Below are 15,868 nucleotides of genomic sequence, written 5' to 3' on the forward strand. Positions count from 1 at the left end.
AGTGCCGCAGGCAGATTAACCTACTGTGCCATGGTACCGGTCCCTCAGTGTTTGTAATATAAAGCAACTACTAGGGATAAATGATCTTATGCTGAACTTCTTTATAGAAATACAGAAAATTCAATTATAATACACAAACCAATTTTTAAAAGGCACTGGTGATTTCTTCTATCTTTAACAACTATTAACATCTAAAGCACTTTAATTGATCAACTATAACTCAAAATAATTAAGGATACCTCAATACAAAATAATTTTTCGTATGAACACTATGGTCAAATGAATTGCTAGATTGTAAAATTCCTTGAGCCCAAAGAAGGTGCAGATGCATTCAACCAAAGCACAAAAGGCTTTATTTATGAGAGACAATGTGGTGAGATCTGAAAGTGAGGTTTTCAGTCCAGTGGGCAATGGGCAATGGTGCCCTCTCCCTTTTTTTTAAAGATTGTATTTATTTGAGGGGTAGAGTTACAGTGAGGGGGAGAGACAGAGAGAGAGGTCTTTCATCTGCTGGTTCACTCCCCAGATGGCCACAATGGCCAGAGCTGAGCCGCACCAAAGCCAGGAACCAGGAGCCAGGAGCTCCTTCCAGGTCTCTCACAGGGATGCAGGGGCCCAAGGATTTGGGACATCTTCTACTACTTTCCTAGGCCATAGCAGAGAGTTGGATTGGAAGTGCAGCAGCTGGGTCTCAAACCGGCACCCATGTGGGATGCTGGCACTGCAGACAGCAGCTTTTACCTGCTATGCCGAGGTGCCGGCCCCGAGCCCCTTTTAACCTACTTGTTGGGAGGGGTCATATGGATGTGCAGAGTACCACATCAACCCTGATAAGGTGGGTGGGAAATGTGCAGAAAGGCCTGTTGGTGAAGTCACGTATTTACGATGTACCTTCTAAGCAGTTTGGAATGGCCAGGTGAGGGCCTTGCAAAAGCCGGTGCTGGGGCAGCCAAATGCCAGGCAATGAAAATTCCACTAGTCTTTGGATTATCTATTTGTACCCAGTTTCATTGGATTGGGATTAACCATTCATGTCTCAACAACCTAACAAGTCTTAACAACTCCAGTAATTTAATACATAGGGATAGAGGAAAACACTTTTGGTGTTACATAGAAAAGGGTCTTTGGGGAACAGGAACCCTGGAATGGGGACACCAACAGTCTTCATGGCTATTTCCTGCTGAGAGGGAGCTTTGTCAGAAAAGTGGTTTCTCTCTCTCCTAGTGCTGGGACTGAGGACAGTCCAGTGACTGGTACTAGATACCTCTTAGCAAGAAGACATTGTCCAATTTGAACCCATGAATGAACAAATCATTTAGTAGTAGCTGAAGAATGCATGGCCCTAAAGATACAAGAAAAAAAAATTGCTTTGAGGGAAGTGACAAGGTAGCCAGGTAGGTTTTTGTATTCAGTTGTTCCAGGGCCGGCAAAGTGGTGTAGCAGGTAAAGCTGCCTCTCTCAGTGCCGGCATTCCATATGGGCACCAGTTCGAGTCCTGGCTGCTCCACTTCTGATCCAGCTCCCTGCTATGACCTGGGAAAGCAGTAGAAGATGGCCCAGGCACTCGGGTCCCTGCGCCCACGTGGGAGTCCCAGAAGAAACTCCTGTCTCCTGGCTTCAGATTTGCACAGCTCCTACCACTGCGGCCAACTGGGGAGTGAACCAGCGGATGGAAGACCTCTCTCTCTCTCTCTCTCTCTGCTTCTCCTTCTCTCTGTGTGTAACTCTGACTTTCAAATAAATAAATTAATTTGAAAAAATCAGTTGTTCCAAGAATCAGATGTCCGCTGTTGAGTTTCAGATCCAGCTCGCATTCAACATCCCAGACAAAACCAGACTGACTAACACAGAAACAGCACTCTTTCTCTAAGGATAGAGACCCTCCTTTTTCTGCTGTTAACAGGTTCAAGTCCTATTGGTTTTGTCAGGTTACTGCTGCCAAGGAGTCAACTTGGTCTTAAACTTTGAGATATTTCATGTAAGATGTCTTGCACATCTTTAGAAAGGGTTTGTTAGTAGAAGAGGGATGGGACAAACACTCATACCTACCATGCTCACCCAAGCATCAGTTTATAAGATGGCTAGGAGGGGTTTAAGGGTGACAGCTCTTTTATGGCAAATATTTGTGGTTAGATGAACCAGTAGGAATTGATTATTCAGAGCCACATTACCATTCGGAGACAGAAAGTTAAAAGTGCAAGTTCTGGTATAGTTAGTGAGGAGGCAGAGGTAAGTATTGGTCCACAAAGGAAAAAGATCCCCTGTTTATGGAACCAAGTTGTCAGATGAGTGGAAAACAAATGTTGAAATAGATAAGTGACTCATGCTGTTCCTGGTTTGTTCTTCCAGATGTTGCGTCTGCCAATGTAGCACCTGTGAGGGGTAGTAGGGATTTATTTTAGCTTATTTTCTTAAAGAATAAAATGTTTGTGGGTATCTATGAGGACCCAATCAGAATTTTTATATGTGTTTGGAAGAAAGCACTGCATCATTTGAGTTACAGAGGCTGATTGCCAGGGAAAGAACCCATGCTGTGTAGAGGGACAGTCTACAGAGAGCTGGGAGTCAGGGTTAGAAGAGCTGGGTATGGAGAGAGTGAGAGACACTAAGAACAGGACTTGTTGTGTGAATTTGCTGTTAGTCTTGCAGGGAGACCTAATAATCTAGTGACTGTGGTGGTCTGAGAGACCAGTAATCTCAATGATTACATCACAAACCTCAGGAGAGTTATCACCCAGTGCAGTGTCTCCCTCCCACCACCCACCCCGGGAGACAAACATCCCCTTGTGATGCAAAAAGGGGCCTTCATTAGGAGTGGCATATTGGCAGTAACCAGGCCAAGGATGGGTATTTTAATATATGGGAATCTATTGATACTCAACATATAGTCTTCAAAGAGCTTAACGGTCTGGCCCACCTGGCCCATGAGATACTTTCCAAGAAGAGTTTTTTTTTTTTGCATTTCTGCTTTCCATTTTAATGGAAAAGTGTGCCCTGTGAACTGAGGGGCAGAGGTTGTGACAAAAGCCAAGGAAGATAAGGAGAGGCATATCTAGCAGTCCTTTGCAAGATTTGTATTTGTATTATTTAAAATTGAAAAGGTAAGACTGTGTGTGTTTTCCAAATGATCTGTGGCAAGAAAGTCCTGTAGGGGAACCGGATAGGAGGCAGACAGGGAAGCAGTCAATGAAGCTGTATGAAAATCATCTTTTGGATATTAGAGCTCAGGATAAGTAGAAAAACCCAACCAAACAGAAAGGCACTCAAACACATGATCAACAAAATCACCCAGGAGGAAAATGTTCCTGTTCTGTTTGGATGGGGGAATGGCAGCTTTCAAGAAGGGTCAGGACAAAATCATAGGAAAATCCAGGATCAGACTTTGGGGCAGTCACAGTTTTGTGAGCAGTCATGTCTTCCTCTTCAGAGTCCTCTGGAATAGCACTGAGATGAAGAGCTGTGGGTGTCTTTGCTTGTGATCACCACCTCTTTGGGGCCTCATCCTGGTTGTTATCTTCCTGGGTTGGGGCAACATTTAACCTGGAAAAGTGAACCCAGGAGGGAAATCCTGGCAGTTTGGCAGCCATGAGTGTAGTTAAAAGGACCGACTAAGGCCCACTCCAGCTGGGGTGGGGTGGCTTTGGGTTGAAGGTTTTTATATAGACCCAGTCCCTGGGGTTAATTTGTAATGGAGAAAGGTCAGGGTAGGGCTTTGGGAGGAAGTAATTTGTGAAACAGTAAAGCAGTTAGTGAGTCTGTGCCAATGCTAGAAGGTAGTTTCTAAGGGAGGAAGGTCAAGAGGGAAAATTGCCTAAAATGAAAGAGCAATCATACATGAATTCAAAAGGGCTAAGCTGGTGTAGGGGGTATAGTGTGATGTGAAATTGCATAAGACACAGTGGGAAGGACAGAAGGCCAAGCAGCTTTGGTTTGGGGCATGAGTTTTTTGAGATGATCTTAATGAGGCCATTGCCTGAGGATTGTGAGCAACAGAGGATATGGAATGTCTAGGCTTATGGTTAAGGCAGTGAATATTCCCCAGGGGGAATCTGAGACATGAAAGCCAGTATCTCTGAATGTAGGTGGGGAGGCCAAATTGGAGGATGATTTCTTCCACAAGAAAGGTTATCACTGTATCTGCTCTGATGAGCAAAAGGCAAGCCTCCACCCACCCGGAAAAGGTGTGTACAAAGACAAGTAAATACTTTATCTTTTTGACTGGAGGCAAATAAGTAAAGTCCATTTGCCAGTCTTGTCCAGTAATTTGCCCTCTTGCCTGGTGGAGTAGGGTCTCAGATGATCATGGGGAAAGGCCTTTTGGCAAACGGGACAGGACTGATTAAGTGTTAATAGAGAGGTTTCAAGAGATAAGGTTAATCAATAAGATAGGAAAGCAGGAGAGTAAGAGGTCTGCTCCCTACATGAAATTGCTTGTGGAGGGAAGTGAGAAAGCCAAAGGCCTTTTTAGAAGAGATAGCTGACCATTTTTAAGAAACTGGTCATCTTGAGTAACTGACCTGTAGAGAAAAAGGAGGCTAGAATGGAAATGCTAAGACCAAGAAAGATGGCAGAAAGTAGGTCTAGGCAGCCTGGTATTTTGCTTCCCTGTATGCTTTGTTGTTTCCCAGAGCAGTGAAAGAGATTTTCCTTTGATGTCCCCTGCAGTGGAGGATGGCTACTTGTTGTGGGAGTGTTGCTTCCTGGAGTAGTTTTAGAATGATGGTGCCAGGGCCGGCACTGTGGCATGGCGGGTTAACGCCCTGACCTGAAGCACTGGCATCCCATACGGGTGCCAGTTCTAGTCCCAGCTGCTCCTCTTCCAATCCAGCTCTCTGTTATGGCCTGGGAAAGCAGTAGAAGATGGCCCAATTGCTTGGGCCCCTGTACCCACGTAGGAGACCAGGAAGAAGCTCCTGGCTTCGGATCGGCGCAGCTCCAGCCGTTGCAGCCAATTGGAGAGTGAACCAGCAGATGGAACAACTCTCTCTCTGTCTCTACCTCTCTGTGTAATTCTCTTTCAAATAAATAAAATAAATCTTTTTTTAAAAAAAAAAAATGATGGTGCCATCGATGATGGGGGAGCCCTGAGTTGTAATATATCCTCTTTCTTGCCAAGTGGGGCATGAGACCACATGAAACGATAGGTGTATTTGGAGTCTGTGTATATATTTACTTTTAGACCTTTGATCAGGGCAAGGGCTCAGGTAAGAGCCAAAAGCTCTGCATGTTGTGAGGTTGTGCCTGATGATTAAAGGATTTGACTCTAGGACAGCGTCAACAGTAACAATGACACAGAGTGCCAAAGAAGAGGCATTAATCTTGGTTGAGCTCCCATCTAAAAACAGTGTGTGTGTTTGTGTGTGTGTAGAGGGGGAGGCAGGTGGGTTTAGGTAAAGGGGAATCACAGATTTTGGGAAAGGAGCTTAGGAGCTAATCAAGGATGTCATCACAGTTGTTTTGGAGGTCTTTGGAGTCAATGAGGGTAGGAGTCAGAAGAAGAAGGGCTGTTTTAAGAGAAGGACATACTTGGATTGTAATATTAGGATTCTGTAGAAGGGTGGCATGAAAGGTTCATAAACTAGTAACCAAAATCATGGACATGACATGGTGGGATAAAAGGGCCTGAATAGAATGTGAGGTATGTACAGTAAGATTTTGAGAAAGAACTAATTTTGAGCTTTCTAATATTAGTTGTGAAGCTATGGAAAGCTGAATAAACAAGTTAGCCCAGCAGTTTCATCCCACTGCTTTGAGAAATAAGCTACCAGATGAATACAAGGGCCAGAAAACTGGGCAAGGAGTCCAAGTATGAAATCCCCCACTTTTGGAGGGTAAAGATTTATTTCTTTATTTGAAAGTAGGAGTTACAGAGGAGAAGCAGAGAGAGAGAGAGAGAGAGAGAGAGAGAGAATCTTCCACCTGCTGGTTCACTCCCCAAATGGCTAAAATGGCCAAAGTTGGGCCAGACTGAAGCCAGGAGCCAGGAGCCTCATCCAGAACTCCCACATGGGTACAGGGGCCTAAGCACTTGGGCCATCCTCCTCTGCCTTCCCAGGTGCACTAGCAGGGAGCTGTATCAGAAGTGGAACAACCACGACTCAAACTGGTGCCCATATGGGATGCTGGTGCTGCAACCCACAGCACCAGCCCCTGAAACGCCTTTTTGTTTCTACGTGTAAATTAGACTTTAAAGGGATTGTGGAGAGAAAAGGCTGGGGCTGAAATGAGGACCTTTTTCACCTGGTTGAAGGCCATCCTGATAGAGGTGAGAGATTCAAGGGGATTACAGAGGTTTTAAGAGGCTGCCTGATATGTATTTCTAGCTGTAAGACCTAATTGGATGGAAGAAATTGGTCCATCCTAAGAAGTACAACAAGTTTGATTTTGATTGTGGAATGGGGATTGGTCAATTAAAGAGTTAGTCTTGGGTAAGCCCTCTGCATGTAGGTGTAATGTGTAATTCTAGACAGGTGTAGGTTTTATAAAAACTGAACCGTTTATCAAACTGAGCTTGATACGTTTATTTTAAAAAAGATTCATGAGGCTGGCATTGTGGCGCATCAGGTTAAGCTGCCTTCTGCAACACAAGCATCTAATATGAGTGACAATGCAAGTCTGAGCTGTTCTACTTCTGATCTAACTTCATGCTAAAATACCTGGGCAAGATGGCCCAAGTCCCTGGACCCTACCACCTATGTGGGAGACCCTGATGAAGCTTCTGGCTCCTGGCTTTGACCTGGCCCAGCTGCAACCATTGCAGCCATTTGGGGAGTAAACCAGAGTATAGAAAATATTTTTCTGTCTCTCCCTCTCTCTCTGTTACTCTGTCTTTCAAATAGGTAAATAAATATTTTTAAAAATTCACACATACTGTTTATTATATTCAAATAAAAACTGGTGGCAGAATGGGAAAGAAAATTCAAGTTCAAAAAAAACAAAGAATAGTGTGAATTTTTCCATAGTAAGAGAAGCCCATTTATGTTGTTTAGGTTTTGATGGATAATGAGGAGTATCAAATTACTGTGGTATTTATATTCCACTGGATACATTTTAAGCATTCTACTTTTAAATGTTAATGTTTACATTACAAGGAAATTACTTCATTTACAGCTCACATAACTTTAATTCCAATTCTAAAATGTGTAGGGAGAAAAAGTTTTTCCAAGCCTTTTATGGGGAAAGCTAACAAAAATGTTTAATGACATCTACTCTAGCAAAACTTTCATACATGTGCATACAAAAACACATTGTATAGGGATATTCATGGAAATATTATTTAAAATAGCAAAAAAGAACATAAATGTCCATAAATATCTCTAAATAAAATGTGATATTTTTATAGGATAGAATACTGTACAACAGGTTAAAGTGAATTAGATCATTTATCAACAGATACTAATTAAATCTGATCCTCAGATTATAGCGGGTACATCATTCTGTCATTTGTCATTTTTCTCACAACAGAGCAACAAGTCCAGGAAGCAAAAAGTCTGTAAGCCATCACCTAAATCTTGGCCCTGAAGCAAAGAACTTCGAGTGAGTATATAACATGGTCACACACTTATGATCCATGGTTAGCTAAGGCAACAATGAGTACCCTGCTCTTTTAGAGAGGAAAGGGGAGATGGAAAGGATCAAAGAACCAATTAGGAGGGAAAAGAATTTCTTTTTATTTATTTGTTATTTTTTTTTTTTGACAGGCAGAGTGGACAGTGAGAGAGAGAGACAGAGAGAAAGGTCTTCCTTTTTTCTGTTGGTTCACCCCCCAATGGCCACTGCGGCCGGCGCACCGTGCTGATCCAAAGCCAGAAGCCAGGTGCTTCTCCTGGTCTCCCACACAGGTGCAGGGCCAAAGCACTTGGGCCATCCTCCACTGCCTTCCCGGGCCAGAGCAGAGAGCTGACCTGGAAGAGGGGCAACTGGGACAGAATCCGGCACCCCGACCGGGACTAGAACCCGGTGTGCTGGCGCCGCAGGTGGAGGATTAGCCTATTGAGCCACAGAGCCGGCCGGAAAAGAATTTCTTTAATATTTATTTGAAATTTCTACGTACCTGGAAAGAGGAAGTAAGACACTTAGTTATTTATACAGGAAGGCTCAGTGGAGGAAATATAAGTGATCTAGCAAATATCCAATAGTGACAAAAGTGTCTTAGCAAGCACTTAATTCTCCGATAATAAAATCAAATCAGGAGTCCATTTCTATAAGAAGGCAAAATACATAATGCCCAGTAATAAAAATTAAGTTCCTTACCAAGAATGCTGATGCTGTAGTGTAGCAGGTAAAGCTGCTGCCTGCCACTCTGGCATCCCATATGGGCACCAGTTCACGTCCTAGATGCTCCACTTCTGATATAGCTCCCCGCTAATGGCCATGTCAAGAGTGAGCCAGTGGATGGAAGATCTCTCTCTTTCTCTGTCTCTCCTGTTCTCTGTAACTCTGACTTTCACACAAATAAATGAATCTTTTAAAATTTTCCTTACCTATTCATATGAATTTCATTCATCTTTTTCCATTTAGAGAAGTCTACCTAGGCTTTTGAATATTTTGAAAATTTAGCCCTATTTTGTCCCTGACCACATTAAAATTAGTAATAATATAAAATGGGATGCATTAAGAGCAATAAAGATAACTATCAATGTTTATTACTAGTGTTTGTTGATAACATTAAAAAATGTATGGGGTCATTAAAAGGCATTTGTAGCCTTATGAAGACACCTGGCACGTTTATATTTTCTCTCACAGGTCCCCACAAACTGCTTCTATAAGGAGAGTACAGGGACACAAATCATGCAAGTAATAACAATATTTACTGATTGAATATTAAGAATTTACAGGCATCAGCTACTTAAATATCCCTCAAGTATTTCTTACAATTTGACCCTACATAGCTTTTCTACCACAAGTACTAAAATTGTCCTTCTATTACATCTGAAACTTTATTAGCATTTCTGAAATTTTCCACCTTCTGATGAAGTTTCTCCCTAAGAATCTAGGACACTGTAAGCGTTCTTAAGTAGACCCACCCCATCAGTTCACCAGACATGCCTAGACAGATTCAAACCTCAGTAGCGAATTCAACCTTCATGCAGGTACTTCCGCCAGAGGTGGTAAGAAGGAAGAAAGGAAATATTACTGCATTAATTGTGCTTATTAACCCCCATATTGTACATGAGGAATATTCAAAAAGTTTATGGAAAATACCTATTATGACAAAACTTTGTATGTATTTCAAACCTTTTTTGCATCAAAATAACCTTATTTTTCATTACATTTTCCATGAACTTTTTGAACTACTCTCATATGTGAAAAGGTGATTCAGTAGAATAAGAGTTGTAGCCCTGGACAAAAACTGGATTGCCATCTGTAAATATTTCTAACTTCTTAAAAGTTTACTACTTCCACATTTCATTCTTCTCCTTGGAGCAGACTACTGGTGCATTTCTAGAGTTGGACACTCTTTATGTTGGTTTATAGGGAACACTTAATCTGAGTCTTTTTTTTTTTTTTTGCTTCTTTATCCACCATTCCCCAACATCATACTCTGTTAGGGGAGGTATTTGTTGTGTATATTCAGATTGCAAATTCCTTTAGAGTCTATTTAGCATGGAGGTTAAAAACATGTCTCAAAGGGCTGGCGCTGTGGTACAGAGGGTTAAAGCCCTCGCCTGAAGCACCAGCATCCCATATGGGCGCTGGTTCTAGTCCCAGCTGCTCCTCTTCCTGTCCAGCTCTCTGCTGTGGCCTGGGAAAGCACTAAAGGATGGCCCAAGTCCTTAGGCCCCTGCACATGTGAGACCCAGAAGAAGCTCCAGGCTCCTGGCTTCGGATCAGTGCAGCTCCGGCCGTTGCAGCCAATCAGGGAGTGAACCAGCGGATGGAAGACCTCTCTCTCTGCCTCTCCTCTCTCTGTGTAACTCTGACTTTCAAATAAATAAATAAAAATCTTTAATAAAAAGTCTCAAAAGCCAGTTTGCTGTGAAATTTGCCCTGTAATTTACCAGTTGTGAGGTGATTAACAAATTACTTAATCTCTCTGTACCCCACTGTCTGCATCTGTAAAATGGGGACAATAATTGTACCCACCTCATAAAGTTGTTATAAGAATTGAGTGGGGAGATATATAAATAAGTTTTGTTTGATGCAAAAATTTTTGAAATCCATGCATAGTTTTTTTCACAATATGCATTATGAAATATTTTAATATAGTCCATGAACTCTCTGAAGACCCTTCATACAAACAGATTTCAACATTGTTTTGCACCAATATAAACTTACCTTTCAATTGCATTTTTCTACTTTTTGAAGCTCTTTTATAATCACTAAGAACAAGCCTGGAACAGTAAGCACTATGGAAGTTAGCTGTTACTGAGTGCAGATACTAGAACTCACTCAGTTGTACTTTCTTTGTTGCCACCTCTGACACCTTGTATATTGTTTAATATGTGATAAGCTTTCTGTAAATGCTGAATGAATGGTGATTAGGTATAAACAAATAGAATATAGGTTGTAAGAAAATAAGGATTGCTCTTTCTAGTTTGTAGAGATTTTCTCCAGGGAACTATCTAGGCCATGGGAAAGATGACAGCTCCAGGAGCTGGCCTCTACAGACAACTTTAAATGGGTGGGGGTGGGCAGAGATAGTCCTTCAAAACGTCCCAATAAAACAGAACTTTCAAAATAGTTTTGTGTCTTTTATTAGTTAATCTTTTTTTTTTTTTTTTTGGACAGGCAGAGTGGACAGTGAGAGAGAGAGAGAGACAGAGAGAAAGGTCTTCTTTTTGCCGTTGGTTCACCCTCCAATGGCCACCGTGGCCGGCGCGCTGTGGCTGGCACACCGCGCCGATCTGAAGGCAGGAGCCAGGTGCTTACCCTGGTCTCCCATGGGGTGCAGGGCCCAAGGACTTGGGCCATCCTCCTCTGCACTCCCTGGCCACAGCAGAGAGCTGGCCTGGAAGAGGGGCAACCGGGACAGGATCGGTGCCCTGACCGGGACTAGAACCCGGTGTGCCGGCGCCGCAAGGCGGAGGATTAGCCTAGTGAGCCGCGGCGCTGGCTTTATTAGTTAATCTTATGCCATGCCAATGTTTTAGTTAAAGATTTCAACAGGTAAAGCCATTGCCAGCAGTGCCAGCATCCCATATGGGCGTCGGTTCGAGTCCCAGCTATTCCACTTCCAATCCAACTCTCTGCTATGGCCTGGGATAGCAGTGGAAGATGGCTTAAGTCCTTGGGCCCCTGCACCTGCATGGGAAACCTGGAAGAAATTCCTGGCTCCGGCCATCTGGAAAGTTGGAAAGTGAACCAGTGGAGTGGTTCTCTCTCTCTCTGTCTCTGCCTCTCTGTAACTCTGCCTTTCAAATAAATAAATGAATCTTAAAAAAAAAAATATTTCAACTGAGCTGTGTTTGCCTCTAAGTTAATTCTAGAGTCAATGCTTGGTATTGTGAGAATAACCCAATCCCATTTGAGCAGGCTTCTCTTAAGTCATAGGACCAACATTGTGACATGAGCAAGAATGCATACAATCTCTTAACTCTGCCCCACTCCCCCAATTCAAAGTTCTCTGTGGAGACCAGCATCTGGAACTGTCATCTCCCCCATGGACTAGATAGCTCCCTGGAAAATATCTCTTAAAAACTAGAAAAATGTTAGACTCAGCTGAACTGTGCAGAGAGCAAGCCAACACCGGCTCCCCAAGAACCAGCCTCATTCACAGTTGTCAGAAGGTACAGTAATATTTAGAGTTAAAACTTCATCTAGATTCTCATTTAAGCCCTGATAATTCTTAATAACATCTTCATTTTTGCTTCAGTGAAGCTGCTTCTGTTTCTATTAAAGTTCCTTAGAGGAATATATATATATATATATATAGAGAGAGAGAGAGAGAGAGAGAGAGATCTATATATATTAAACTTTTCTACCTTTGTACTTCCCATAAGGCCTACAGCATTTTTCATATCAGATAAATATTCAGCTAAGCATTCATAAACTCAATAACTAAAAAACTACTCATTTTCTTCAAATACAAACATAAACATACAGTTACTACTTATCAATTATATAATATGGTCCTGGAATAATAATGTCTATATGTTAGTTTTTCATATCATGTTATATAAGCTTTTCTTCTTAAATCTTGGTATGGGATGTTATCTGGAAAGTCTTTAATCACTATTTCCCTCTTTTGCTTCCCAAAAGGAACATGAACAGAGGAAGTGTCAGACTTAGTTGATATTCTCTGCCCTGAAGGGGAACAAAGGTAGTATGCTATGAGGCCTTGCTAATTACCAACCGAACCCACTGATGCACCTTTCACCTCAGTTGCAACATATCCAAATAACCAAAATTTCCTAGCATGTGGAAATTAAATTTTATTCAAAAGAGTAACTTTTCTATTTCAAATTAATTCTGATCAAATCATTTTCTTACATTTATCTTTCAATTTTTTCTAAGATAGAAGTGGCCAAATTATAACTGAGGTTTAATTTCATCAATTATCCTGATTAATTCTGGAACAATATAATGCTTTTATAAAACTCTAGTGTGGGAGAGAAAAATTACAATATTCTTATTTTAGAACTGGGTTCAGAAATAACCTTTTTATTCCTAAGGGAGTCAGAGTTAATTCATGTCTTTTTGCCAAGAATGGCAGAGCTATACAGCATGGCCCTGAGGAGAACAATATGGAGAGGCTGAATAGAAAGGGGAAGGCAGCATAGAAGGGAGAGATGGGAGATGGAGATTGCTAAACGTAGACACTTCTCTCAAGGGTCAGCAGCTTCTTTAAATCCTACTGTGCTGATTAACCTAAGTTCAGAGGGACAAAAAACTATGAGGAAGCAAAAAGAGAAAAGGGAACAGATGAGATGGAAAAAGATTACCAGAAGGGGGAGGTTGGGGGAGGGGAGTGAGGAAAAGAAGACATCTGGTGGAGAGCAGTAGAGCATAACATGAAATTGCCTTAGGTACCAAAGTACCTAAGTCTAGAGTCTTCGCCCCACTTGAAACAACAGCCCAGTTCTAGCCCAGTTCCACTCCAATTGTGAAGACTTGTCCTTCTTTCTTGATGGTCAAGAATTATTCATGTTTCACTTATTATAAAATATGAATGTATTTAGAACTATTATTCTGCAGAATATGAACTCCTTTATCTTTCTTCTACTCCATTCTGTGTATTCAACACTATTCTTATTTCTTATATTTTAATGGGGTATATGTGAGATAAATGGACTATGATCTTCTAACCATAAGTTCTCTTTGAAGCAAGCTTATCAAAGACAAAAAAAATAAAAAAAAATTGGCCCAAGCAAGACCTAGGTCACTTAGCCTTGAGATTATCTACAGCAAACCATTAAACAAATGAATCAAAGGGTCTTGTGATCGATCAAGCAATAAATTAATTTAACATATATATATGTATATATTTGAGGTCTTATAGTTAAACAATACAAAATTATTTTTCTCAAGCTAACAGACTAGGTGGGGGATTATTATTATTATTATTATTTGGTCTGGAAGTTCAGCTAAATATAAGAAAAAGTAGTAACTGAATTGGCACAATATGTGTTGCCATAAAATTTTCTTATGAATATTTTGGCAACTGTCTTAGTCTTTTCAGGATACTATAACAAACATAGACTGAGTGGTACAAACAACAGAAATTTATTTTCTCATGGTTTGAGAGACTGGGAAGCCCAGAATCCAGGTACTATCTGATTTGGTTCTTGGTAAGGGCTCTCTTTCTGGCTTGTGGAGGGCTGCCTTCTCTGATGTCCTCACAAGGAGGAGAGAGACATAGGCTCTGTTCTATCCATTCTTATAAAACCATGAGTCCTATCATGAGGGCCCCACCCACATGACCTCGTTTAACGATAATTACCTCCCTAAGATCTCATCTCCAAATACCATTACATTGGGAATTAGGACTTCAACTTCTGAATTTTGCAAACATGACATATTTCAGAGTAAGCACACTGAATCTTGTCTTTGTTTTACTGACTGTAGCTATAAAATTTAGATGTAATGCATGGAACAGCTACTTGAGGACTCTGGAAGATAAAAAGTAGCAGATGAATGTGGGAAGAAGAACAGCATTCAAAACAATGATAAATCAGCAGTGAGTTTTTCATTTTTGTTTTTTCCCTACCAGAATCCTTTAGCGCAGATGTAAGATGGTCTGAAATTCTGAACAGGCATCAGGTCACAGAGAAAGTTACAGGAGTTGTGCTCAAGTTCTAGTTCAAGAGACAGGAAAAAGTATCTCCTAACACTCAGAGAATATATTTGGAATCTGCCACTCTGTTCTTTTGTTCTCTATTCTATAGTGCTCCAGGCTCCAGACCACCCTGCCAGCCCAGTAGTGGCAATGATGGCAATGGCAGTGGGAGCCCACACACTCCAACATCTCTGAGTGATGGGAAATTTCTTCTATGGAAAAGATGGAGTTTCAGGATTTTGGGTCAAATACAAGTTGCTTTTAGCCTTTATTCTTCCACTATGTGGCTCTAGATTCGAGACAATGGCGTAAGTCTAAAAAAGTATGTAGCTAGGGCTGGTATTGTGGCATAGCAGGTAAAGCCACTGCCTGCAACACCAGCTGTCATGTGGGCACCGGTTTGTGTCCTGGCTGTTCCACTTACAATACAGCTCGCTGCTAATGGGCTGGGAAAAGCGGTAGGAGGTGGCCCAGGTGTTTGGGCCCCTGCCACACATGTGAGAGACCTGGAAGAAACTCCTGGCTCCTGAATTCAGCCCGGCTCAGCATTGGCTGTTGTGGCCACCTGGGTTGAACTAGCAGAATGAAGACCTCTCTCTGACTCTATGACTCTCCCTCTCTCTCTCAGTAGTTCTTTCAAATAAAATAAAATAATTAAAACAAAAACCATGATAGAACAGGGTAACTAAAGCATTAGCTTTCTGGCTTTGAGACTGAAAAATGAAGTTCCAGGCACCAGAAAGTACAAGAGATGGAGAGGTGGGAATTCAGGAAACTTACAAAGTTGGTTATTAACTATAGACCTCAAGCTGTACAAGAACAGATATGATCATTACAGCATATCAAATATTTTGAGGGGCTGATGTTGTAGCATAGCAAATTGGACCACCACTTGATATACTCACATTTTATATCAAAGTGCCAGGGATCAAATCCCATCTCTGCCTCTGATCCAGTTTCCTGCTTATGTATTTGGGAGGCAGCAGATGACAGTCTGGGTACTTGGGTTGCTGCTACCATGTGGAAGACCAGGATAGAATTCCTGTCGGATCCTGGCTCTGGCCAGGCCCAGCCCTTCTGTTGTGGCCATCTGGGGAGTAAAGCAGCAGATGAAAGATTTCTCTCTCTCTCTCTCTTTGTGTGTGTGTGTATGTGTGTGTATGTGTATCTTTCTCTCCCATTCTGCTTTCCAGAAAAACAAATAATAAATCTTTCTTTAAAAAAAGACTTTGAGATTGAACTAAAGAACAGACCACTACACAGGTCCTACACTGAACATTTAATGATGGTACACAGAGAGGATAGATCGAAATATCACAGCAAAGTCTTTGAAAGCAGAATTGACATTGAAACAACAACACAGAGAAGGATCATTTGAACTTGTGGCCTCTACCCACAGGTCTATTACCTGCTGAAGCAGAAGTATTAATATTCTCCATAGGATTTAAACAAAATCTGAAATCCTTGAGCATAACATTTTAAATATTGGGACACAATTCAAAATTTTTCGATGCACAAAGACCCAAGAAAATCTCAATCTCAACTCAGAAAAGAGAATTAACAGAGCCCAATGATGTGATGACACAGATCCTGGAATTAGCTGATCAAGTTTTTAAAACGGTTATTATAAAAGTGTACCAGAACTTAAGC

This window comes from Lepus europaeus, chromosome 17 (genome assembly GCF_033115175.1).
Source record: "Lepus europaeus isolate LE1 chromosome 17, mLepTim1.pri, whole genome shotgun sequence".
Lineage (NCBI taxonomy): Eukaryota > Metazoa > Chordata > Mammalia > Lagomorpha > Leporidae > Lepus > Lepus europaeus.